At 43.2% G+C, this 27,894-nt stretch overlaps 1 protein-coding gene across 4 annotated transcripts in view; it reads right to left on the bottom strand.

Annotated features, from left to right (window-relative positions):
- Positions 1–27,894, bottom strand: part of SERTAD2 (SERTA domain containing 2) — a 101,631-nt gene that overhangs the window by 10,205 nt on the left and 63,532 nt on the right. Inside the window, exon 1 of one of the 4 annotated variants that reach the window (XM_034764214.1) lies at positions 15,483–15,771. The exons of the other annotated variants lie outside the window; for them this stretch is intronic. The gene's annotated coding sequence lies outside the window, so the exon portion shown is untranslated. Of the gene's footprint in view, positions 1–15,482; positions 15,772–27,894 lie in introns of those variants that run through there. 4 annotated transcript variants of the gene reach the window in all.

The raw sequence follows: 27,894 nt of genomic DNA on the forward strand, positions 1-27,894 counted from the left end.
CCTTTCTTCTCAGCCCCATGCTTGTTTTAGGAGCAGTTTTAAAAGCAAAAACCCTTTGCAGAGTGGAAGGCAGGAGGCAGGGTAAAAGAAGCGTCAGGGAAATACTCTGACACTTTCTGAAGTTTGTCTAACATTGAATCTAAAACAAGTGTGGGGAAAGTCAATCTTGATGGCTAAAAATAAATCCAAACTCCAGATCTCTTTCTGGAGTTATACGCAATTTAAAAAGGGGGGAAAAAAAAACCAAACAAACCAAGAAAAGCTGAGGAACCCGTAGGCAATAATCCAAGTTTCTTGGCTGGCTACCAAGAATCCTTGTGCCTGGAATCTCGGGTGAACGAAAACTCTGAAATGTAGCATTACCCCATGGAAGTCTGTGTTTTCTCTCAACCCTAGTGCCAATTTCACTGAATGCTCAGCCTTTTTTTTTTTTTTTTTTTAAATTCTGCAGTGGCACACTTCCTTTCACTTTAAATGTGTGTGCCAAGAGCAGAATCGCAAGGCTGACAGACACAGGATACATGAAAGTAAGTGTTCTGAGCCCAGCAGTTTTAGAAGCTTTGTGCTAGGATGGGCACTGGCAGTGTTACAAGCAGAAAAAGGCTCCATTAGAAGAAGACATATCAATAGAACATAACGGCCAGACCAAAGATCCATCTAGCCCAGTATCCTGTCTTCCAACAGTGGCCAATGCCAGGTGTCCCAGAGGGAATGAACAGAATAATCATCAAGTGATCCATCCCATCGCCCATTCCCAGCTTCTCGCAGACAGAGGCCAGGACACCATCCCTGCCCATCCTGGCTAATAGCCATTGATGGACCTATCCTCCATGAACTTATCTAGTACTTCTTCTCCAACCTTGTATTTAAAGCAGAGTTTCTTAATGGTGTGGGGTCTGCTGGAGAAGGTTTAAAGTTTGTCAGACCCTGGAAGTAGTTAATGTTTTAATACTAGAAAATATTCACCGTACAAAGCAAACCCTTCCTCCCTCCCACTAAGAGGAAAGCAGGCAGTTTGGGTGGCTAACACAGCCTTCCCATGCCAAGTTTTTTGTTTTTTAAATGAGCTGGTTTCTCTACTAGGCACCAAAGAACACGGTACCTGAAGTAAGCTCCTAAAGTGACAAAGAAGAGAGAGAGACACAACCAATAAACAAAATAACTTCTCTACATTGTTTTCCAGGAAGCTTAGAAATGACTGAAGGCTTCCTGTACACATGACTGTCTAGCTTTCACATATCATTCAGCCTTTATGTAGCTCAGTTCAAACAGAGTGCTGTTGGTGTTCTTTTTAAAGTCAGAATGTATCAAGTAACTCATAACTTCATCTACTAACTTTACAGTATTTCCCCCCTCCAGAAATCCCCTATCAATGAGTCTAAAACTTTCAATCTACAGAAGTAGCTATTTCTAGCCTACACAAGGACATTTTCATTTCCCTAACTAGGGGACTAGAATGACTAGCAATAGAACATAAGCTTTTAAAAATATTTTGTTCCAGAGCACAAATGGCTCATGACTTCTCCTCCCCCCACCCTACCACAAGTGATCTTGGGTCTACATTAGAAAACATTTCAATTTTGCACATCTTGGCTTGTTAAAGTATCAAGTGATTTAAAATAAAAAAGATACTAAGACAATATGCACCACCTAAGAAACACTCTCTCCAGCTTGACTCCACTGGTCTTGGTGAAGAGCCCACTCGTACACTCCCAAGTCAAAACTCCTGTTGAGGAACTGAGAAGGCCAACTTACCAGTCCGGCTAGGCAAAGAGTAAAGATTAGTGTAAAATTAAATATATTCACGCCCTCCACATCTAGGAAGTCACAGTAAGTCTGAGTCAGACAATTATAGAAGGCAGGGATAAACAACCCCACAAAATGCAGCGCTCTCATGGACCAGTTGGTATTCTCAGAATGGAGGTCTTCCTGGGCACTGCCTAAGTATATTACATCTGTTAGGAGCTGGTCTACAATGACCTCAGGACCTCTTCCTGGCTATACAGGTTCCTTTTCCTTGGTATTTGTATCCCATTTCTAGTGATCTCTTGCAACATATTTCTGTATTTGTGTTTATGTGCTATTCATGTCAAGCCCAAAGATGACTGGCTGCATGTTATGGCCACATGTTTTAAGGTTTAATGTGATCGTGGGCATGAGCTACTTTTAAAGAGAGACAATGTAGAACTGATTCAGCCATTCAAAAGAAAAAGAAAAGTTGCTTTGAGATTTTTCCCAAGATATTAGCCACAAAGTAAGCTTCACTGGCTCCAGCTTTTGGAAGACCCAGTCCAAAAAAGCATCTAAGAGCCATCCACTCTGTTTCAGTAAGTCTGAACTTGCTTTTTTGTCCTCTGCACTTTCGGGTGATTACATACACTCTAGCAGAAGATGAACTTTACAAGAGTAAAGCTGGTGTCATTTAGCACAGTGGGTTTGGTTTTGTTTTTAATTAAAAAGACAAGTGATGTTATTGAAAAACATCTTTTGCCCTTTATGAAGAAACTGGTTTTGTTTCACCGAAGAGAAACTGGTTTTGGTTTTGTTTCACCGAAGAGAAACAGCCTGAAGATGGTGGTTGTCTAGAACCAACAGCAAAATGATTAGTAAGTGTGGGGAAGCTTGTAACATTTCTGGTCCTAATTACTGATATGAGCCCGTCACTCTCTAGAAAACACAGATCCATACACATCTTTGAAGAAGTATTTGCCAGTCCTGGTCATAAGGGTATTCTTTGCTATTGCTGGGCCCAATCCTGAAGTCTTTACTAATTGGGAATTTTGCCTAAATAAGAACTGCAGCACTGGAGCCATAAAAAGTAAAATGAAAAAGAAAATGGTTTGGTCATCTTGTCCCTAGACAATACAGGCTTGTTCCCTACTGTATATACTCCAAGGCCTTGCCCGGTTTAGTTTTAAATGTCTCCCATTCACAGTGGCTTTTCTTGGAAAGCTATTCCAGAATGCAACAGCCCTCATTGCTAAAGAAGAAGAAATAAAAAAAGGTTGTTTTAAAAAGCAGTTTAACACCTCAAGAAATATATCCTACAGAATCCACAGAATTGGAATAGGATCTTTAAGAAGCCATATCCCCAATCCTTTCACTTGCGCAGTCACCTTAGGAGTTCTCGATACTGAATGGTCTAAGACTCACTCTCAAAACTAACAAGGGAGTGTTTTTCAAAAGGTACTTGTATAAATCTCAACAATTCACAGGCAATGATTTGTCCTCATGGGTCCAAAGTTTGAAGGAAAGAAAAAACTAGGAGGAGCTGGTGTGTGCAGGGTGGTTTAAAGCAAACCTGGCAGCGTCTACTTCCTGACTGAAATCCTGTGTAGCTGAAACCACAGCACTTAAATAAAAATTAAAAGAGGGGGAAAATGGATTATTTCACTTTCTTTTCCCTCAGAAAAAAATAAAGCCCAAATCCTGCAGGGTGAAAAGGGAATTGGGGAAATTTTTTCTGACTAACTGAGTACACAGCTTTTCAAGCCTCAGTGGTGATCGCTCTGAGATTTTAAGTTTTTCAGGCACTTTCTGCGCTGTCTCTGTAAACATGGAATATTATTTCTCTTCCCTACTTCAAATCTCAGAGGGCCAAATTCTGGTGAAACTGAAGTCAGTGAATGTTTGGTCAGGGACTTCAGTGGAATCAGGGTTTGGCGCACACTGCCACGGGACCATGAGTAAAGGGTATTTTGTGTCAATTGGGTAGTTCAACTGGCAACACCATGGGCCAGCTCTGATCCAGCCCATCTGTGTTTGGCACAAGAACAGAGTGGGCAACTTTAAGCCTTTTTGATACTCCCAGATCCTAGGGCTGGTCAGGGCAGCAAAGGGACAAGCTTAAATTGTACCCAGCCACCCCTGGGTTCAAGAGGCCATTTGGACAGTGAGGAGTAAGCAGAGCAAAAGCACACCTATTCATACACCTTTTCCCTCGGCCACACCCTGGAGTGAATCCCTCACAGGGCCAGCTTTGTGGCTGATTTGTGTTGCCCAAGCAAGGCCCAGGATCTAGCCCCTAAATTCCTGGCAATGCCAGCCTACGACTGGCAGCCTATGACCACCAGCTGGCCAGAGGAAGGAGTCAGAAGATTAAATCTGTCCATAAAAATGGAAGCCCTCCAACTTCCTAAAGGAACGATGGACCCCTTCTCCCACAACCACTTGTTCAAAGCTAGAATGGAAAGGTAATTACCAAGGATAAAAAGCGGTTACTCAGCTCTGGCTGGAGAAAGCTAACAAATCTCGCCTCCATTTCTCACTTTACTTTGTATTTTTTAAAAAGCCATACGTACTGGGTTTTAGCCCAAGGAATTGGAAGAACAAATTATGTTGATTTAAAAACAAAACACCCACAGTCCTTAAATACACACTTTCTTTAAGATTTTGTTTGCCTGGTACAAAGGGGTTTTTTAATCCTGGCACAGCAATGTCACACTAGGTAGCTAGTACAGTACGTACTGCATGGTAATGCGCGACTAGATTTGATATGCTGCAGCTGGCTCAGAATCTGTACATTAACTGTTTTTGCAAGACTTCTTAGTGTCAGATTCTGATCTCTACGATGCAGGCTGAACACCAGTGTGATTCAGCTTACTTCTAAGGAGTTTTACTCCGGATTTACGCTACTGTAGGCAAGAATCAAGTCCTAGGTCTTGATATTATGGGCACATGACGGGTGGGAGAAGCCAGAAGAGATGGAAGGCTATATGGAAAGGGACAATACTGGGGTTGCTCTCCTCTCTGACTTTTAATAGTTAGGATTTCCCATTTACAGGGTGTTTTTTCCAATACCAAGTTGTTAGTTTTAGGTCAGTTCTGACCTAAGTTCCCTCTAAGCCACGTGGCCGCACAGCAAGCTATCAAGGGCCATGCAGGCAGGGAGAGGCACCTCTCCTCTGGCCCCGGGCTGCTGCTGCGGCGAGACAGAGCTGGGGGGGAGTCCTCTCTCCCCGCCGCAGCCTTGGGTCAGCCTGCACCCCAAACCCTTCATCCCTGGCCCCACCCCAGAGCCCGCACCTTCAGCCGGATCCCTCACCTCCCTGCATCCCCTTCTGACTTTTTTTTTTAAAGGAGTAAAAATATTTTTTAATAAGCATTCGCAAAACTTGTTCTGTTGAATATCAAAAATTACAGTTCCACATTCCCAGAGAGCACAGGGCATCACTCACGTTCACCAGCCTTCTCTTCAAAGTGCTAGCAAAAACTGTAAATGCCAGGTAGTTTTGGGGTGTATTCTGTATGAAGCTACTCCCCCCATTTGCTTTTGTGGGGGGGGATTATAGCAAGTTTTAAACCTCAATTGTAGAGGCTAGTAAAAATGCACCCCATACATGTCAACTCAAGCCAGAATTTTCAGAGGTGCCAGTCATGCACAACCACAGTCATGACAGCCATTGTGTGTGTTTAGTTCCTCAGAAAATCTGGCTGGTTTTATACAGATACTGTAGTAGACGCACCGACACCTGGTAAATTAAATAATAATGTTTAAACAAAAGAAAACAAAAACCCCACTGGGGAAATTTTTAGTAGCTATCTTAAGTAGGCTTTAGTGCAGTGTAATGAAAGTTATGGCAGTCGTAAGGATAGGATGCCAGAGGAAGTTTAGAATCTGAGTATAGGAACATGTGAAGTCCCGCAGTTATCGCTGGAGTTCTACTTTGCACTTCCAGGAGTTCTGAGGTCCCTGCAGTGACATCCATGTTAATTGGAAAGTAAGGTGAAGCCTTCCCTAACAAATAAGCAATGCAATTATAAAGCAAGTCAATAGAGTAAAGCCAGCTAACGTGTTCCAGTGATATTTTGAAACTGTAATCCGATACTACTGTTTCCATCCTCGTGCCTTGCCTGCACTCCCTTGTTGCATACTGTACTATTTGAGGCCCAGAGGGCAAGGCAAACTCTTGCTGTTTATTAATGATCAGACGCTGCATTTCGACTGAGCTCCGCATGCACACCACCCGCACTACTTTCTCAATAGTTTCTTAAACTTGCAGATTATTGAAACCCTACCAGAAGGTTAACCTTTTTGGAACAACTTAAGCAAGCAACCCCTCCCCGCAACTCTCTCATTTTAAATCTCCAACAGTTTTTACTGTGCTAAAAAAGGCAAAGCCACTCTAAGCAAGTCTCTACTCTTGCAGTCTGCTAAGTTTTGCAGGAAGCATATGCTTCTATTAAATTAGAAACAGTTTCTAATGCTGTCAGTTTGCTAAGTGTAACCTTTTCTCTTGGAAGAAGAGAAGCTGGTTTAACGTTTTTGACAAACTGCACTCAGCAAACAAAACTATGTCAGATAAAGCTGGAACAGGCTCCAATAAATATAATTTAAAATAAATTAGGGCCTTATTAAATAATCATTTGAAAGAGGAGCAGGTTTTGTATGTTATAGGTGTGTTAATAAGAGCATTCATAATAGTAGAAATTGTATTAAGTTTTATTGCCCTAATACAAGTTGAAATCAAATTTACGCTCCCTTAGCTTGTTAAACCATTAAAAATTACACTGAAAGAATTAGGTGGTGATCAAAAGTGCACAGGTGCTGTATATGGAAGGTAGACCAGGCATTTTTAAATGGCCACTTGAATAGAAATCAAGAGCAAATAACACAGGTGACTGAAACAGAAAAAGGATCTTCTTTCTGATACAAAGGAGAGCAAGTGATGTGTTTTTAGAGTCAAGTATTAGTAAAACAAACAAACAAAGCACTGCTTATTGTCTAGCGGGGAGCTGTCTTTAAAGCAGGAATGAACTGTTTGGGGGCAATATATATTATTTTTATGTCAGAGCCCCCAGCTAGCCAAAAGGTCAGTTCTGACATATTCTACCTTGTGTAGAACTTCTCTTTTGCCTCCTTGAAACAGTGACCAAGGGCATCAGTCAAGTGTGAATGTGATCACGAGACTCAAGCCTACTCCCTTTAGGGATCAACAACTAGGGAGTTTCATGCAAAAATTTGCTACCATTGCTAACTCTGGCTCAGCTCCACCAGTGGGAGTGCTAGAATGGACCCTATGATCACAGGCATCATTTAGACCTGCTTGGGGCAAGAGTAGATAACACTTAAATACACTGGCAGCCCATTTACACCATTGCTACCACTGGCATTGGCAACGAGGGGGAAATATTTGCAAAACACAGACATAGCCTTATCCTGGGGGCACCTCTTTGTCCAAAGTCCTCATTACTCTTCTCCACGGAATAGCTGCGCATACTGCAAACCCATGAAGGCAAAACCAGAGTTCCTACGTGGAATCTGCAATGCCGCCTGGGAGCGCTGGGAAAAAAGAGCACACTCTCCCCTGGCAGAACAGGAGCGTTAGCTCTGCAAGGACTCGTCTCAGCAGACATGAAGAGCGAGACTGAGGTTATTCCGAAACTCGGATCTCCACGTGGCAGTGCTAAGGAAGTTGTCAGGCCTGCCAAGCACGAATCAAGTTATATTATGCTGTATACACATGGTTCAGACTCCTTTCAAATGGTGCAGTGAATTGTGCTGCCAATATACAGTAACACCAATATCTCAAGCACCATGGTTTGGATCCCTGCACTTCCTCTGAGGGAGAGAATAAGAAATGCAGTAACTAAATAGTATCCAAGACTAATCAAGCTGCATGGACCGTACAGAATAATTCTAATCTGACAAAAAACAGGCGACGCTTTTTGTTATCTGAAGCTATACCTTGGGGCCTGTTCAAAGTTACCTCAGGGGGCTGAACTCAGTTACGATGTCTCTGGGCAGGTCACATTAAGGGGCTCTCTTGTCCAGTAGTCAGCAACGCTACAGGCCACAATCCTGAAAGGAGAACCACATGGGCAGACCCCTGAATGGAACCTCACTCAAACGCATGGGACTCTCTGCAGCATCATACATTTCTACTTGGAGAACTCGGGCCCCAGTTTCTTAAAGCCGTGAAGCCTCAACAGTTAAGATGACTGGGCACTGCTTTAGGGCCAAATCCAGTTGATTGTCCTCCATTCCCACTGACTTCAGAGCCTTCAGGAATCCGTATGTTGAAGAGCCTACCAGGAAGGAGCAGCTTCATTGTAAATTAAATTCAAAACCATCTGAAAGACCTACTACACTAACAAATAGACATTTTCCTTTCATGGTTAAAATTGTAAACTGCGATCCCGGTATGCTACTGCACACAGAGGATAAGGGTGATGCTGAAATATTTAACACTTATTTATCCCTCCCTCCTCCCTTGTAATTTTGTTAATGTGCTAAACAATGGGGTATTGCTGTGCTGTGTCATGTTCAGCTGGTTAAACAAGACATCTTTATTGGCATGTACATGTCATGGTCTGGTTGATGTATTTAGTGTATTTAAAAGATCCAAAGTCTTCAGAGTCTATTCTCCCCTGGATGCACGCAATTCCTGTAAAGGTTAATGGGAGTTATGTGTGCATCAAAGGGAGACTAGACCCCTTTGTGTATAATGGAAGGTAGTTTCTCTCATGTATTTATAATTACTTGGATGGAGTCCTTGCTTTCAGCCTTTTCATAGAGTCTTTTCCCCAAAGGTACCTTGTTTTTCCCCTCACATTTTAGACCCTTAATAAAACACACTGAGAACCGCTCTCCTCCCCCCCCCACTTAAAACAGAAGCTGAAGCGTTTGCCAAAATGCATATTATAGCTTTGAAAATGGAGTATTGCATAAGTTACCACAGTCAAACTGAAAAGAAGCGACTTTTTTTTTTCTGTAAAGAAAAGTGTGGCATAAAATGCAAACTACATGTCAGCAATGGGAAATCATCTTAGCTTCTGTCTTGTAGGTTTCATATGTTAACCAGTTTCTTGCCACTGAAAGTACAAAAACCCATGAACAGACTATAACAGGAAGTATTTCCATGATGCTGTTCTCAAAGCAATTGTTCTTATGTGCTTAGGAGTAGTTTTCAACATTTTTTGCTTTAATAAGCGAAGCACCAATTGCTTTAAAACAAACAGACAGGTCACAACAATCCTCAGGATCGTTAGTTTTACATACGTCATCTAATCAGAGGTAATTGTTATTTTTGTGCCAGGTACTGCAAACTGAGGGCTTCAAATGTTCTGATAATAAAGAATCTGTGCATTATTACATTTAACAAATCTTAATATGTAGAAAGGAGCATAAAACATTTTAATTTATTTCAATAGGAGTAGCAGCTATTATCCTGCCTCTACTACACATGTGAACACAAGCAGAAAAAATGGTCCCGAAGAGCCGGTGTGAAAGTTTGCCAAGACAGCATTAAATGAGGTTAGACAAGTGGACAACTGTTGGCCTTTCAATCTAGTGCACTAAAGCTCTTGCATTTGTTGAAATACAGTGTGTGTTTTCATGTTTCCTGAAGTAGAATTCCAAAAGCTGATAAAGGGAACTTTGGCTAGCGTTGAACTATAATGAACCTATGGCAATGGCAAGGAAGAGGCAGAGAGATTTAATTTTCATGGTATCTGTTTGATTCCACAGTCAGAATAACTAGACACACAAAAATAGTATAATTATGAATATTAACCCACTTGAGCTGCATAATGTCCAGTAATTGAAGTGCTAATATCCTCAGAAATGGTTTTATCCAATTATCCTATTTTGGAACACTTATATTTTATGGCACACTTTAGGATCAATTCCACATTTAAAAGCCTGGCTAATACAGGTCAGTTAGCCTGGAATACTGTAATTTAAACACTGATACAGCATGTGCAGTTGGGGGGATGGGAAGCTGGCCCACACTTCACAGAAAAGTAACGTTAAGAAGAACAGAATAAAAAGAAAAGAGAAAGTGTTCTAAGTTGCATTTCTCCTTTATGCCAGACACAAATCATACATCATAGCCAAGTTCCACATTACATTAGTTTTCTTTCAGAGTTACAGTAACTAGAAAAAAAATGTAACCCAACGCAGCAACTGTGTATTGTGCATGTCTTTTTGCACTCACAACTGGGGCAACACACCAGACAACCAAAGCTTAAGTTTAAAAATACAAAAAGGTATAATATTCCCTTCTGTACATTTGCAATATTTTGTGCAATGAGTTTGTGTGTAATCTTAGAAGCACCAATTTCCCAACTATATGGGGGTTGGGGTGTAACAGAGGCTATGTATCTGATCACAGGAGGGTAACAGAAGCAAAATTACTGTACCCACTGGAGGGTGGGGTACTAAAGTAGCCCTGTTCAAAGCCCTCCTGACTGTGAGTGATACAAGTTACTGCTCTTGGCGAGAGGAAAGGCAAGGGGATAAGGGCTGATTTGCAGAAAATCACACTACAGTGAATGCTTAAATATTGCAGATTGAGAGAGAGAGAGAGAGAGAGAGAGAGAGAGAGTGTGTAAGAATGCAATAAGGAAGCAAATTGTACTACTGTTGAAAACACTCAGGTGGATTTCATGCAAACCAGAGTCTCTTTTTTATGATGAATTAAGGAGACTTACTCTAATAAAAGAAAAATGTATATTTTAAAATTAAAATATTTTAATATTAAGAAAAATATTTTTTCAAGGGGGAGGGGCTACCCTTTACACATGTGAAAAATACTGAGTGCATGAGAACATAGGAAGATGTTGCCATATTTATGAATTAGATTTAAGAACTTCATTTTTGCAGCTACCCACAGTTAAGACAAAGCTGCCTTTAGGCATTTAAAACTAGTCAGACCTGCTGTAGCAGCTGCACAGTCTGCTTCGAATATGCCCTCCACACTCCTTCCAACCCCCACCCCTACATATCCGCATAGTTTACCTCCAATCATGGGCGTTTCTTTCTATAGTGCAGTTCACTCAACAATCTTATTGCCTCCTCTGCAAGGGAAAGAGTTTCAAAAAGAGCACTGTGAAAGACTACTAAGAAAAAGTTGGATATTAGCAAATCATAGATGCTAATCACATTTCAGTTGAAAGTCTGTTTGGATCCTACAGCACCATTGTTTTACCATGGATTGAAAATCATGCCTCAAAGAAAAATGTTTTGTTTGTTACAGATAATCCTGTCAGGTATTAAATCTGAGGAAATGAAATCCTTTACTTAAATACTGTAGTGACTGAACACGTGTCAGATAGAAGGAAGGGTCTAAACCACCCAATTCAAAATTCCTTGGATCAAATTAGTACAAATTTTATGTCACTCCGTTTTTTAAAAAGCAGTTTTTAAAGATTCCTGTCATGCATTTGTATCTGCTTCATAGAATTTTTATATATGTAGTAACACTTCTCTTTTGCTGTTCTTTTCTTAACAGGAAACACAGGAAACGGGACCAAATCCGGCTCATTCATTGATGTGTAAGTAAGACAAGTAGGATCTGGCTCCCACTGATTACACAGAATGGGACATATGACACTTAAAGTAATGTAAAAACTGAACTCCAAAGCCCCATAGGAGAGGCCATTCCAGCTTTGCCAAAGCACAACAGGGCTGTAATGGGACTGAGGTTCTGGCTCAAAGACTTCAATAGAGTCACACCAGTGTAACGGAGAGCAGAATCTAGCCATGTCATTTACCTACCACAGTTACATATTATTTATATTATGGTAGTGGCCAGGAACCCCAGTCATGGCCCTGGACCCCTTTGTGGCAGGCACTATACAAATACAGAACAAAATGACTGCCCCACCACAAAATGCTTACAATCTAAAGGCTATACAGTCACTTTGAATTTGGCTTCTCTGGATTTTTCAGTGACTGTGCAATCTGAATGTTGCAGTAACAGTTTGTTTTCCGTTTACATTCCATATTATTTTTTGCTGACTACACTGGTAATGCTGGGGGGAAAAAAAAAAAGCAAGACCTCAGTTGTGGCAAACATTAAAGTTCACTTCATTTATAACAGGTAAAAAATTATATACATTAAAGGTCTTTCTCCATTTAGGAGAAGCAGGCCCTTCTGTTCAGAAGCAGCTATACTTTTCCTGATTGATCAGTGTACTTGTCAAATAACTATTGGTCGAAATGTGTCAATTGCATCTATTAAAAAACACCACCACCACCACACACCAACGATTCTCAGATCTGCAGATTCCACTTTTTATAAACTAATAATTAGCGGGAGGATCAGCTACACTAAGTATTTGCACTATTACCAGCTGGCTTCCCTTTAAACTGGACCTTGCTCTCTTTTCTTTAGTGCATTCATGATCTTTGGACTCAGCAATTGAAGTCTGCTGTTTCTGGCACAGATTGATTTTTATTTTTTTTATTTTTTGCCAAGAAACTGTTGCCACTGAAGCGGTCTCCGTTTGTGCCAGGCTTACAAATATGAACTAACTCACAAGAAAGTATACCTGCATTAAACAGAACTTATAAAAAGTAAGTGGGTCATCAGAAGATTGTCTATACCTTTGAAGGGATGCATTCCCTTTTATGAAAAGCTACACTGTAGTATATGTTATCTAAATGCAAAAATGGTCATCATAACTCTGGATTATCTGCCTTACTTCAGCACTCCTAGTCGTGGACTATGGCTAAGCATTATACATCAGTGTGAAATATAAAACAACATTCTAAATGGTTTTTCAGATAAATGATTCACAGAAAAAAAAAAGGCTCATTAATTGTTGGCAAAGTAGTTCAACTAGATACTACTAAGATCTGCTGCATCCAATGGAGGTGAAACTTCACTTCAAGAAAATGTCAACCTACATTATAAAGTTGGAGTTTTCATGCTGACTGCTTTTAGTACATTGTGCCCAATTGTGTGATGTCTTTCAAGCAATCATTTTCATTACTTGGGTCTTATGCATTATTTGTATTACTTCCACCAAAGGCATTGTGAAAAACTCATTGTCTTATATTTTGGGTAAATCATGCTAAGAATAGCAGGTGTCTAAGGAACATAGTTACACATCACAATAAATCAGCATATACGCCTGTTTAATTCTGTATATTGAAATGGTTTAAAATAAAGACAAACCTACAGACGTTTAGGCTAAGACGTTTCTTTTGTTCGTCTGTTTTTTAAACAACTTCCGAGTGAATAAAAATCAGCTTGACGTGAAAATCAAAAGGAGTACTTTAATAAGCACAAGGTATAGCTTCATTCTCTAAAGAGGGTAATTCTGCTACTGAAGACAATTGGAGGTTTTGCTATTGACTTACATGGAAGTAGAATCAGGCTCTAAAGGAGGAAACTGCAGCTGTTAGATGCTGCAATACTTGTCTGGACAATGGAAGTGTTCCCTAGGATACATGCCCTAATGTACCTGTCTGGCACCACAAGCTACTAATCCTCCTTCCATCTCTAATAAAGGGAATGACAGTATTAATACTAGCCCATCAAAGTAAATCAGGTTCAGAAGACACCAAACTTGTTTTATTATGCATGAAAAAAATATCAGTTTTACTGTGAGCAAGAGCTACTTTTAATTAGCCTACCTAATCAACTGCTTAGTTTATAAAGCAATATATGTATGTTAAGCAGCAAGTTATAAGAAAACTTAATTAGTTATGCAATTACTTTACCATGTGAAAATCCTGATGGCACTGGATCAGAAAGCTAGGTAGGGTGACCAGACAGCAAATGTGAAAAATCGGGATGGGGGTGGGGGGTAATAGGAGCCTATATAAGAAAAAGACCCCAAAATCGGGACTGTCCCTATAAAATCGGGACATCTGGTCACCCTAAAGCTAGGTAGGGTTCACACAATCCTTGTGTACAATTTCTATACCCTCTATACACTTTGTCTAGATGTAGGGAGTTTTATGCAGGTAAATCTCGGCTCGCTGAAAAGAAAAACTATGAACCTGATTCTTCTGTCACTTTAACCCATGTAAAATCAGAAGTGGCTCCATTTACTTAACTGGAGTTACACTAGTGTACAATTGGTGTGATGGGAGAATCAGTCCTCTGCACTGTGGGCATTACAGGTACTCTGTTGGGGCAGAATACGAGTCAGTGAGAGTCTGTCCACTGATTTCAATACACAATGGATATGCCCTGGGTGAGGGATGCCTGACTGTTGCTTTGGACTCCTCTGAACCCGGACTGCCAAGTGCAGCAACTCACATCACTTTTTATGTCACGACTTTGTAAAGGCACCAACCTCCACCTGGGAGGGAACTGAAACTGGCAATTTCATTTTGCACCATCAGCAGATCAGAACTGGAGTCCAAACTGTAAGCAACCACTCCTGGCTCCTCCATAACTGCATATGAACAATTCGGTACTTCCTATCAAAACTCTCCTTGCATTTCAGAATACACACATCACAAAATACAAGAACTATAGCATGTGATATGCACTACAAATGAATGCCTTTCCCTTGGAAGACTCACGTTTCCAGAAGGACCAGTGAGTGACACACAAGAAGTGCTAAAACCTCAGGATACCCCAACAGCCAGGAATCTACTTTTACAAATCCCAAAACACTCATGCAAATAAAGCAGACCTCACTTTGAAGCCAATGGGCATTGCAAAAGAATAAAATAATTCTTGCCTAGAATAAAATGTTTCCAACATTCCCTAAATCTGTGTATTCCTTGATGTGCTGATATTGCCTCTAAAAAGTGATCAAATCCTGTTCTCTAACACCCCCCACCCCAAGCATGTTTTTTCCCGTTGGCATTGCTTCTATCGAGGAGAAATGTAAATACACTGCTGCTCGATGAAAAGACACAATAACCCCCTGCCCTGATGCCACATAGACACCAAGCATGGAATAACCCAGCTCTTCTGTAACCTATCTGGGACAGGCAGAGCCTCCACCAGGGTAAGTCGTTTCAGCTCCAACATATCTGAAGTCTTCTAGATTCAGAACCCTCCCCAAACCCTTTAGTTTGCCCTGCAAAGATCCACACTTCCAGGGGGACTCCCAAGTCCTGTTAGCCAGGGTCTGAAGGCAATGGGGGAAGGGAGGGGGGAAAAGGTGGGGGCAGATTGCAAAATGCAGCTTATATTGCACCTTGTCTCTTGCCGGTTTCCAGAGCTCTCCGGCCCATACTGAAAGTTATTACAGCAGAGACTGTTCCTGCAAGTTGGAGGTAAACATGGCTCTGGGAACACTAACGCGCAGCGCTCGTAGAGCGCTGCCCAACAACCACCCTTGAGAAAGTACGTACACATTTACCCCGCAACACACACACACACACACACTGGAGGAGAGCTCTGCACATTTGGAGACAGTCCTTTTAACAGGATCCTCTTTTCTGCTCATCCCGCTCATAGCCCAGCCGCCCCGGGAGGGGGCAGATCCTCGCTCCCGAGGATTACAAATACTGCAAAAGCACCAGACCCGTGGCTCCCCCCCCGTCACTTCTTGCAGAGTTTTTGTCTTTAGTGCTAACCAAGGGAAATCGATTGTTTGTGGACACAGCACCGGTGTCATCGTGTCATTACGTATCGACCCCCCCCACACACACAAACAAAACAAACACACACTTTTTTCACCAGTACCTCCCAACCTCCCCCCCACCCCAGCACCTGCAATCCCAGCCGCCCCTGGCCCCCAGCAGCTGGACAGCAAAGACCCCTCGCCCCGGGAGTTGAACTTACCACATGCAGTTCCACCTGAGAACTAAAGCATCAGGGTCTGCTCGCTCCGGATCTACACCCGCTCCATATGTCGCTCGCTGGCGGGGACGGGGGGCGGGTGGGATGGAAGCGGAGGGGGGGGGGGGAGAGGCGGAGGCAGCTTGAGGATTTAAGCCGCTGGTTTCTCCGCGCTGCTGCCGCCGCGCTCACGAAGCATTATACAATGGAGGAGGGCGGGGGGCGGAGAGCAGCCCGTGCGCCCAGCACTTGCCATGCACAGAGAGTGACGCGAGGAGCGAGAGAGGCTCTGGCGAGCTCCTTGCCCTCTGGCTCCCGGCGAAGCTCCGCCCCTGTGCTAGTCTCTCCCTCCCCCTTCCCCCTCCGCCGCCTGCTGCTGCTCCCCCGGCTCCCGCAACGGGGCTGGGAAGGCAGCGGCGCATCCCCTGGCCGGGCCAGCCAAGGCCAGGCGGAGCTGCGCTCCCCGGGATCGCCTGCACGCGCCTTTGTCCCGGGAGAGCCCAGCGCTGCCCGCCGGGGAGAGGCTGGGAGCGTCCCCTCCCCGAGCCCCCGGGGGGCACCTGCCGGGGTGGGGGCAGCGGCCCCGGGCGCAGGCGGGGACAAAAGGCAGGGGGGCTGGCGCGCACAACGCAGCCGGCCTGCGCAGCTCAGCGCAACCACAACTATGACAAGCATGCGAGCTATCCGACAACTTGGGACTGGTCAACAAGTCGGGCTGGAGCGCGGCGAGTTCCTGCAGCAGCAGGCAGGCTCCGCCGGAGGAACAACAGCTGGGGGCCTGCCCCCGCAGCTCGCAGGCAGGGGCGGGAGCTGGCTGGAGCGCTGCCCGGCCTCAGGGAGGGCCTCACTCGTTGGCATGTGCAAAAAGAGGAAGGGCCGATTGGTCACCGAAGTTGTGCTGGACTTTCTCTAGGTTCCCCAAGCACCAGCCAGAAACCCCCACCCCCGCAGACAGCTAGGAGCTCCCACTGTTAGGTGAACGAGGAGAAATCCCAGCGAGTTGCGCAACTGCGTCCGGGATGCAGCAGAAAAACACAAGCAGCGCAGTGGGCTTGTAAGGTCCTGAGCTCCCTTCTGCTTGTGGACATGCTCTTGGCAACCTCAGAGGGCTCTAGAAACGTGTCAGCAATGTCCTGAACCCCCAACGCCCACCCCTTCCCCAGGTCAAAGCCTTCATCCAGCATGTCTGTGGGCTGCAAAAGGAAGGACTGGCTTAGAACAGTCGTTCTCAACTTTTCCGGACTACTGTATCCCTTTTAGGAGGCTGATATGTATTATAGGTTTCACCTCGCTTAAAAACTACTTGCTTACAAAATCAGACATAAAAATACAAAAATGGCACAGCACATTATTACTGAAAAATTCCTTACTTTCTCATTGTTACCATATAATTATAAAATAAACCTACTGACATATAAATATTGTATTTACATTTCAGCATATAGTAATATAGAGCAGTATAAACAAGTCATTGTCTGTATGAAATTTTAGTTTGTACTGACTTCGCTAGTGCTTTTTATGTAGCCTGTTGTAAAACTAAGTAAATATCTAAATGAGTTGACCTACCTCACAAAGACTTCTGCGCATCCCCAGGGGTATGCATACCCCTGTTGAGAACCACTGGCCTACACCCCCGTATTTTCTATTTCAGAGTTAAGAACGTGTTTTGGTTTTTCAGAGTTTTGTATTTTAGCTTCTAAAACTAGACAAACAGAAAAACGTGCACACATCCCCCTCTATGAACAGAAAAATAGTGGCTTCTGTACAAACTGTACAAACACTGACTAATGGAGTCCTGTGCAGTTAATTATGTATTGCACCCATTTTACAGAAGGGGAAACAGATACAGAGAAATTAAATCATATGAACACGGCAACACAGCAAGTCAATGGCAGTGCTTGGATTATTATTAAATTATTAGTTCACAGACTTGCTTTGGGTGTCACAGTGCCCACCCCTCAACACCTCACCTTTCCAAAAAAGGGTTATGTGGTTTAAAACAAACTAGTAGAGACTTAATTAAATTAGCAGAGAAAACTCTGCACACTTGTTCTCTCTCATCTTGGAAATATATTTTTACCTGGGAAATTAATTTTGATAGTGATTTTTCTCCCCTCTATAGAATCCTAGATTCTAAAATTTGGCTTTACAGATATATGCCCATGCACAAAATTAGGCCAAATGGGTGTGTTCAAATGCATAAAGACTTGAGCGGGGAAAAGCTTTGAACCATGTTTTATCTGCAAAGAAAGACTTATAAGTTACCTAAATGATTCTGTTTTAAAATGCATTTCTAGACAGTATTATAAAAGGCAATACAAACACCTTAACATTTTGGCTGCAACCCCAAAAGCATCTCAGTTCATTTTGGTCCACTAAACCAGTACTTTGTGACAATAAAGCGTTAAGACCTAACATAAAGGAGATCATTAGTCATTAATATCACGACAAGTTTAGGTATTATGTTCAAAATGTTCTGGAATGATTTGCAATCAATCCAATTTATGATCCTTGTTGCAATTTTCAACCAGAGCACTGAAAGAAGTATCATACTTTTGAAAAAAGTTAAATTCAACTGGAAGCTGCATGCACATAAAATCCACAAAGTCAAAACATTTTAAAATGAAAATTACCAAAACAATAAGAAACCATTGAGGATTTTACTAATTTTTAAATTATAATTTAAAAAGACAGGTAATTTATATTTTAAATTTCTAGTCTTTTAGGGTCATTTTTAGATGGTACTCCACTTCATGTAGTTATGGCATACATCATTAAAAAAAATATTAGACCTGAAGCATTGGCGCTTCTCCATTTCCACCAGAGCTGTGTATTTTGGAGGCCTCCTCATATCTTAGTGTTCTTTCCCATTCCTCCCTTCCTATCAGCCACTCACTTTGAGGAAATCAAATGAAATAATACCTATAATCTCCTGTTGTGATACAAAGGTAGCACTGAACCAGATTTGCAAAGCAATTCATGAACCATTTATTGAATTTTGATAAGTGTCTCATGAATTGATCGGAAGCAGGCAAAAATTAATAGTAGTCTTTCTGATGGCTGGCTACTATCCAGCCGATAGGATAACCTTCTGTCTGCTTGAAGGAAGCAAATCTTTTCTTGAAGGCAAAAAAAAAGTAACTGCATTTTATTGCTGAACTGAACTGTGATATAGCAAAGACTCAGGCAGGTTTCAGCATTCTCATAAGCCACTACATATTTTTATGTATATTTAAAAATAACTTTCACATGCTATATCTACTCAATTTTGAGGCCAGATTTTGCTCTCTGTTGCGTCAATGAACATCCTGAGTAACCCTTTGATTTCAGTGGATTTACACCAGAGAAACTATGAACAGATTTGGCCTACAATAATTGTTAGATTTAACATTCCAGACAGTATTATGAATAGATTTTCTCCAGTATCTTTCATAAAAGGCGGCCAAGGCACATAGAGGGTGCTACAACACCTACTTATACCACTCCTACACTAGGTGATTAACTCCTCTGTAAATGGAGAGGCCAGATTCTGATGTTTTTAGGCTAGTGTCATTTTGGAGTAATTCCACTGAGCCAAATTCTTCTTAGTTACATCAGTGGAAATCTGGAGTAATTCCATTACTTTCATCAGAGTTACTTCAGATTTACACTGGTGTAATTAAGAGCAGAATCTGGCACTGAGTGTGTTGCCTATAGGATACATTCAGATTACAGAGGCCTGCACCATGGAATTCAAAGTTTACCATTAACTTACAGCTTCTGCACGCCAGTGAGCTTGCTACAACAAATGTTTGCTAAAGAAGCAGTTGGATTTGGTTCCGATATCTAAGGGCCCAGTCTTGCAGTTATATATTGCATGGCATAGGGCCAAAGTCCATTTCATATCAGTTTTAAACTGGTATAATGCAACTGACTTCAATGGAGTTGCTCCCAATGTACACCAGTCTGAAGAAAAATCAGATCCCTTCTGCTTATTATGGTGAGCAACCCCACTGGACTTTTCTTGATGAGAGGTTTTTCGGTCACGTTGTTACACAATTGTTCCCTCCAGTGGGAATTTAGTACACCTTGTGTCTGTGCACAAAAGTCCCTCAACTGAGTGTCGTCACACATGCCTAGGAGCTTTAGCACAACTGAGGGCTTGTCTACACTACTGCGCAGGGTCAATCAAAGATACGCAACTTCAGCTATGTGAGTAGCATAGCTGAAGTCGACCTACTTACATCTACTTACTGCGGTGTCTTCACTGCGGTAAGTCAACAGCTGACGCTCACCGGTTGACTCCGCTTGCGCTCCTCGTTCTGGTGGAGTACTGGACTCGACGGAAGAGCGCTCAGCGTCGATTTATCGCGTCTATACTAGAGATGCGATAAATTGACCCCCGCTGGATCAATTGCTGCCCACCGATCCCCCGGGTAGTGTGGACAAGCCCTTGGGCTCCACTATGTCAGGTCAATATGTCACTGCCAGTGTGCACAAAGGTTACACTACATATATCAGATTAGCCTACCACTGGCTGTCCCACACTGTGAATGTGGCTTCTCTGTAATAAAACTCTACTGCCTCAAGATCAACAAACTGACCAGATCCCGCTATTACGGCTCTAGGCTGAACTCAACCTTAGACCCCTTTCAGTTCCTTTGAAGTAGGTCGTTTAAAGGGCTGCACTAGCTTCCTGCACCTCACTCAGAGTGGAGCCAGGCAGTGTAACCTCTCTGGATGTCACCCCTAGGTTTTGAACCATGCTAACAACACAGGCTCAACTTGGTTTTGGCACCTGTAATACTTTCCTTTCAGGAGTGTGACAGTCTAAGTTTGCAGTGACATAGATAGACACAGTGTCTTCAGAACAAAGCCTTCTTTATTCCGCAAAGCATATAGAGCAAAGGGGAAAAAACAATAAGAGGTCCGCACACGGGTCTTACTTGTCCTTAAACTTTCCTTGCCAGCTGTTGCAAGTTCCCCTCAGCCCAGTTACCTTTGTCTCTAGCAGGGAGAAGGAGCCTATTCTACTGCAGCAGGTTCCCCGTCTCTGTGCGTCAGTCAGATGGTCAGCTTTCACGGCCATTCCCTGGGTAGCCTCCGGCCTCTCACTCAACCCCTCTTTCCCAAGCATCTTTGAGGTTTAGGATCCCATTTGATCTTAGGCTCAGCCTTGGAAAGAGCCAGCCACTCTAGTCCCGATGGAGCCAGCTGGGGTATTCCCCAACTGATAGCTCCCCCCATTGTTTCCTCAAGGAGCTTTATCTTTCTCATTGTTTCATTTCCTGTGGATTGGTTTCCCCCTTTACAGCCTCCTTATTTAACTCCTGTCATTCAAGCAGGTTAATATCAAATAGATAATCTAAGGGGCGAATGAGATTTGTGAAAAACACTACACAGAACTCCCTCATTCTCCACAATGCCTACATGAGGTTTGCCTAAACCAGAGGTCTCAAACTCAAATGACAAGGAGGGCCACATGAGGACTAGTACATTGGCCCAAGGGCCGCATTACTGACACCTCCCGCCCCCGCCGCCCTCGGCCCTGCCCCCACTCCACCCCTTCCATGAGGTCCCGACCCTGCCCCGCCTCTTCCCACCCCTTCCCTGCCCCCATTCCAACCCCTTCCCCGAAATCCCCACCCCAACTCTGCCCCCTCCCTGCCCCCAGGGAGTGCAGGAGGGGTGTGGGGTGTGGCAGGGGCTCAGGGCAGGGAGTTGGGGTATGGGGTGCAGGAGGGGTGAGGGGTGCAGCAGGGGGCTCAGGGCAGTGGGTTGGGGTGCAGGAGGGGTGCGGCAGGGGGTCAGGGTGCAGGGTGCAGCAGGGGGCTCAGGGCAGGGGGTTCGACTGCAGGACGAGTTAGGGGGGCATATTAGGTCTTACTTCTGCCAGGACATTAGGAAGGATTTTCAGCTTTGGGGAAAAAACCTTTACTTTAGCTGGAGTGGCTTAGCTCTTCATCCTCTTGGTTCCCCCCGTCCCCCAGCATCTCCCATTGGCTGTGGTTCCCCGTTCACGGCCAATGGGAGCAACAGCAACACACACACCCCTGTGCCCCTGCTCCCCCACGTTCTGGCCGCTCCTGGAGCGGCGCAGGGGCAGGACAGGCAGGCAGGGACGGGAGCCTACCCTGCCCCCGGTGCGTGTTGGGCCGGAGCCACTCTAGGTAAACGCTGGGAGCTTACGGGCCACAGAAAATAACCTTGCAGGCCGCATGCGGCCCGTGGGCCACATGTTTGAGACCCCTGGCCTAAACCATGTCGGTCAGCGTAGAAACAGCTTGGGACTGAGACAGGTGTTGCTGCACAGGGAAATAAGTCGATGGAGGCTTCTAGAACATGAAGGAATTCTGGAAGTTTGACCATAATTCTCCTGGGCATGCACAAGTTCTCCCAGAGGGCAGTTAGCAATCACCCACAATGCACCACAGTTAGAATGGTGTGAGCAATGTTTTCCCAGAGGGCATTGCTGCTAAACTGACTGAATGCAGACCTAGTCTGGATGCAGGGCATAATAACAAGTCAACTAAAACATGAACACAAATGCCACAGGAGGATAGCCTGCATTGTGTTTGCTACAACTGAGTCCAAGCATAGCCTCACGCCTTTGCTTTGATTGGTAAAAACATCCACAGGATAGATCAGGCTCTTTTACGCTTTCAAATATTTGATACTAAAGTATGAGCATAACGTTACCATTACAAGGCTCACCTTTGAACTCCTTACTTAGGCAAAACTCACTGGAGTAAGGATTGCTGCAGCAGGCCTGCCATTGGTATCCTTACCCAGAATCCAGGTTTTACAGCATTTACAGCTGCAGATTTTTGGTTCGTCTCAAAGTAATTCATTAGACTATTACGAACTGATCAATAACATTTGAATACCAAGATGCGTGCTGATTAGGAAACAACAGCACTATTGGGGCTGCAATATTAGCGTGAACAGCTACATCTTTTACTTTTTCAAAAAGAATCAGTACGAACAGTTTGTTACATTTCTAGTGTGATCCTCTACCTATTTTAAAATGTATTGGACACTAGTGTTTTGTGAGATTTCACCAGGTAATTCTAGTTACAAATCTAGTCGTTAACAGCATTCTCGCGGAATGATTTTGTATTGAACTGAATTCAAACAACAGTATTTGGTGCTATAAGGAATTTTTTCCACCTCGGTTCTCAATTTTTGGACAAGATTGAAAACACAAGTGATGATGTTTTTTAAGACACTTTTTTAAAGAAGTGGAAAAATAGCAATACAGGAAGGAGTCCTTAGATGGGTCAATGTAAAACAAAGGAATACACTCTAAATAAAAGTACAGAATTGTTGGGAAAACACCAGAGGAAGCAATCTGGCTATCGGTCAAATTAACCATTGGCATAAAGAGATTTAACTCCATGGAATCTAGCAGAGATGGGCCACTAATTCTAGTTCTGAGCATGCCCCAGCGTGTGGATGGTACTGCTGATTACTTACAGAGTGTGTTAGCCCAACAAGGTCTGTAAAAAGGGCACCCAACTCAGTTTTATTGATGCATTATTCACTTCTGGTTCATAATCAAAATTAGACTAAACTTCAGTAACTTAGTGTACAGCAAGCTCTGCAGATACTACAGATCTTTTTTTGCAAGAATGCTTGTAATAAAGTCATTTCCACAGTGATGTAATACAGAGACACATTTACTAGTGCAGATGCACCCAACACAGATCCTTAACATATTAAAACACAGTTTGGTTCTTTCTACCCAGGCAAGACCAAACATGTTATAACATATTTGGGTCATTACCATGAAACAGGGCTTGAATACCATACATTTTTAAGCACGAATAGGACCAGATAGGTAATCACAAGCAGAATTTGGCTAGCATGGCTCATAAAGAAAATGCTCTGGCTCACATTGGTCGATAGCAGTGACTGTTGCTCGTGCAATTTCAGTCCTAGTAAGGATAAAGCCTAGATGCTGATATGGATTGATAAACCCATACTGTCAGAGTTCCAACATGCTCGTTTGTATTTGCTATGAACATGCTTGTGCCGAAGAATAAATTTCAGTCTAGTTTACGTGTGAACATGCATATGCATGTATACATCAAAATGGATGAGCATATTTCTACCTACTTTTGCTTAAAAAAAAAAAAAAAAAACCACCACCACCAATGGTATATCAAGCTAAGCTTTCATAGAGTTTCTGAGGTTTGGCACTCTATTAAAAACTTTAGGAAACATCACAGGGAGTACAGATTTAAGAGGTGCCAACTGACTGATACATAGACATTTTATTAATAACCCAAATTTGTAATGATATAACCCTGCTCCGACCACCACAAAAAAGTGCAAAAAGAAAAAAGAAAAAACTATTATGCAAACATGCAATTATCTGAGGGTCTGATCAAACAGTGAATGATCTACAGCAGTGGTTCTCAACCTTTTTGGGCTCAGGACCCACTTGTAAGGCCATAGTCTGGGGTGGTTTTGGTAGGATCCTGCCCCCCCGCCCGGGGGGGGGGGGAAGAGGGTTGGGTGCTGCCCAGCACTCACCCCACAGGGGCAGCTCCTGCGCTGTGTGGCTGGCTGGGCTCGGCTCTCCATTCTGGGTGTTGCAACCTCTAGGGTTGAGCAGCACTGCTCAACTTTGGCCCCGCCCCCTTGACTGGATCCCTCACAGAAATATGGAATTGTGACCTGACTCATGGGGTTGCAGTGCCACTCACTCAAATTTAGCCTACTCGGACTCCCATCCTCACGATGGCTGGGCGGAACCGGAATGCCACTGGGAGGGACCCCAGAGGTTGCAGTGCCTGGAGCAGGGAGGTGAGCCCAACCCTTTGAAACATTCTAGCAACCCAATTTTGGGTCCCGACCCACAGGTTGAAAACCCTGCTCTATACAGCTTCCCCTTACAAAAACAAAACAAAAACAAAACAAAAAAAACAGAAGTTGAATCTGCACCACCAAATTCAGAGGAAAAAGTGTCTGACAGCAACTAGCACGAGACCATCAGATGTAGCATAAACTCCCACTGCCGTTCTGTTCCGTTAAAAATAACGACACGGCAGACAGAACCTAAACTCATTGAACCAATGCATTAAATTACATTAAGAGTTTCCCCTTCCCTCCCTTTAAAAAAAAAAAAAAAAAAAAAGGGAAATGTACAATCTTTGAAATCCAGATCAGTGAATAAAGCATCATGTCCGATTCTTTACTGACTACAGCTACAGTAATGACTCACTTGGCCTCATTAGATTTATGTTAGTGCGAAGACGAGTCAGCAAAATCCAGTACTGTATATGCAGGTAAATAGCTACTAGTCTGTGGAAGCAACATTTGCACTCCCAGCACCACCTGAAATCATCATTGTAATGTCATTACCACATTACCGTCTAAATGAATAAAAAGGACTACATATATAATAAAATTCATATATTTCCCTTTTAATCATTTCTAATTCTTTCCCACTTCACGTACAGAATGAACAAGAGCAGTTCTGCATCTGCAGGACAACAATTGGAGAAGCTAAGACTGAAGGCTCTACAAATCACTATTTCTAATGTAGAGGTAAAACGTAATATCCTTGTGGACAGACTCAAGAATCAGTGTCCATCGCAAGGCAGAGAAAGCAGTAGAGACTCCGCAACTTAACACAAAGGGCCATGTACTCCCACTCTTTCCACCTGTGCTAGCAGAGGGAAGCTAAAGCCACCAGAATCTGGCAGGGGGTGTGGAAGTGGGGCGAGGCAGCTGTGCTCCATTTATCCCCACCCCTCGGCTGTCATAGCCTGCGAGTCGGGATAGGAAGGAAAGGGGATATTACTGAGGCAGGATGGCATGGAGCTGGGGAAGCAGCTGCTGTATGCGGCATGCTCCTCCCTGGGCCTGGTGGCGTTCTCTGAGCAAGCTGAAAGCTGCACAGCTTTCAAGTAGCATTAACTCCCGCTTCTGCGCTTTCTAACCACATGGGAGTAGGGAAAGGAGAGGCAATACAGGACACTAGGGCGGCGGGGAGCCAATGACAAGGCAGAGCCATTATGCCAGACAAAAGGAGTCGCTAAGTCACAACCCTGGTACCTGCCAGTCTGCAGCCTGGCTAGGCTCAGTGGGGCTTCCCAGCTGCGCCCCTGGGAAAGGAGAATGGGAAGGAAATTCCATGAGGCAAACCAGAGTTCCCCCCCCCGGCTTTTCCTCCTACTGTGGATATTTCAGCACAAAGAAAAGGCCAGGCCCCCAGATCTCCTCTCTTTCATGAGCAGATGAATTGAATTTGGTGGAATAACTTTATAAGCAAGTTTCTATCGAAGCACATTTATTAATGTAAATACAGGAATTGCCATAAGGCCCATAGTCCATCTAGTCCAGCAGCCAATCCTTGACAGTGGCCGGCATCAGATGCTTCACTGCAAAGCGCTAAAATCTCTGTAAGGAACAATTTAGAAGAACATGCCTGCAGGGGAAGTTTCTTCTAACACCCTGTCAGTCAGTGGTTGGTTTCTGCACTGAAGCATGACTGTCTATATCTTTTTATTAGCCTATCTCAGGGGTAGGCAACTATGGCATGTGTGCCGAAGGCGGCACGCGAGCTCATTTTCAGTGGCACTCACACTGCCCGGGTCCTGGCCACCAATCTGGGGGCCTCTGCATTTTAATTTAATTTTAAATGAAGCGTCTTAAACATTTTAAAAACCTTATTTACTTTACATACAACAATAGTTTAGTTATATATTAAAGACTTATAGAAAGAGACCTTCTAAAAATGTTAAAATGTATTACTGGCACGCGAAACCTTAAATCAGAGTGAATAAATGAAGACTCGGCACACCACTTCTGAAAGGTTGCCGACCCCTGGCCTATCTAATGGAACAGTGGATGTTCTAAATCATTCATAGAAGTAGCTAATCATTTCTTGAGCACTGCTAAACCTGTGGCAATGAGTTTCACATGCAGATTTCCCCACGTGGCTCTGGATTTTAAAAAGATTTCTGTTAGCCTTTAGTTTAAATATCTGTTGATGTTCTCTTCTGCAAACTCCCTTTACTCGAATGTTTAGCCAAGGTCACAGCGATAACAGGAGAAGCAAGGCACATCTTCAAGTACACCTTCTCCCACCCCCCATCCCTGGTCAGTGCTCAGAAACCTCTCACATGCCGGTAGCTCCCCCAGAAGGAAACTCTCTCTCATCTGATATGTTGAGATTCAAGAAATGCAAGTACTGTACTCCTAACATAAGTAGTTATGGTGCCAATCAAAAAAGCTGTCTCCTAAAAATGGCAGGCACTACTTGCTGGCCCCTTAATGTTCCAGACAGCTTATTTACACATTTAAAAAGGAAACCTAGGGTTTGTTTTCTTTTAAAAACACATTTGCTTTTAAATAATATGGTCTCCCCCATGATGTTCAGGTGAACACCTCTAGAATTCCAACACATTTTGCTTGCCTTTTGTTAGCTGTCTCTTTTGGTGGGAGAAAAAATGCATTTGTTGTCTTGAACTTTGGGAATGTGAGTGGTCTCCCACTTTACTGAGTGAATCTTCACCTTAAGTAAATTGAAACAGGGAGATCTTTTTGAAATAAGCCTTAAAAAGTTTTAATCACACAATTTCTTGCTAGCTCGCAGTCATTCAGTAGCTAGGTGGTTCTAAATAAAGAATTCTAGTCAACAACAGGAAATAACTCCCACAGAAAAAAGGGCAGAATACAAACTCTCACCAACTCTTGTATACAGCTCACAACGGCCTTTTGTTTCATGCAGAGTACATCTAAAATCTTTACTTTTCAGAACATGTTCTTACTAAAAAAGTTTTTTTGAACAAGATTTTCAAAATGGACTTGTTCTCAGGCAGAGACATTTTACAAGGGCCTGATTTTCAGAAAGTGCAGGGCACCTGCTGTCTGAAAATCAGACCCTTTTAAAAGGTGTCTCCAGTTGGGAATACCACAACTCACCAGCCATTTTTAACAGTTTAGGCCTTTATCTAGAATGATCTACTTCTAAATTATATGTTATTGGCCTGATCCTGGAAACGCTCTTAGTTGCTTGCTTCTTTACCATGTTCACTTCAATGAGACTACACGTTACCAGGATCGGGCCCTACAAGTAACACAAGCAACAATACAAATCTGAGTCTACATATTCTGGGGGGAAAAGGAAACATTTATACGGATTCTTTTTACACCACATTTCTGTAATTCAGATTAACCAGTCCAGATTGATGGGCTACTCAGGCCTTCATTCTACAAATTAGACAGATTGAGAGGAGGGGAAGATGTTCACACTGACAACTCCTCGAGGTTCCCCGCTCAGTCTAGCCTCCACTTCAATGTTTCTGTAGAAAAATGCAGAGAAAAACTATGCCATCTGCATGAATCAGCTGAAATGGAAGAATTCCGGAAGGGTGATTGAGGGCTTCTCTACACGAGCATTTAGTTCACAGCAAGCGGGGGT

This window comes from Trachemys scripta, chromosome 3 (assembly GCF_013100865.1).
Source record: "Trachemys scripta elegans isolate TJP31775 chromosome 3, CAS_Tse_1.0, whole genome shotgun sequence".
NCBI classification, from domain to species: Eukaryota; Metazoa; Chordata; order Testudines; family Emydidae; genus Trachemys; species Trachemys scripta.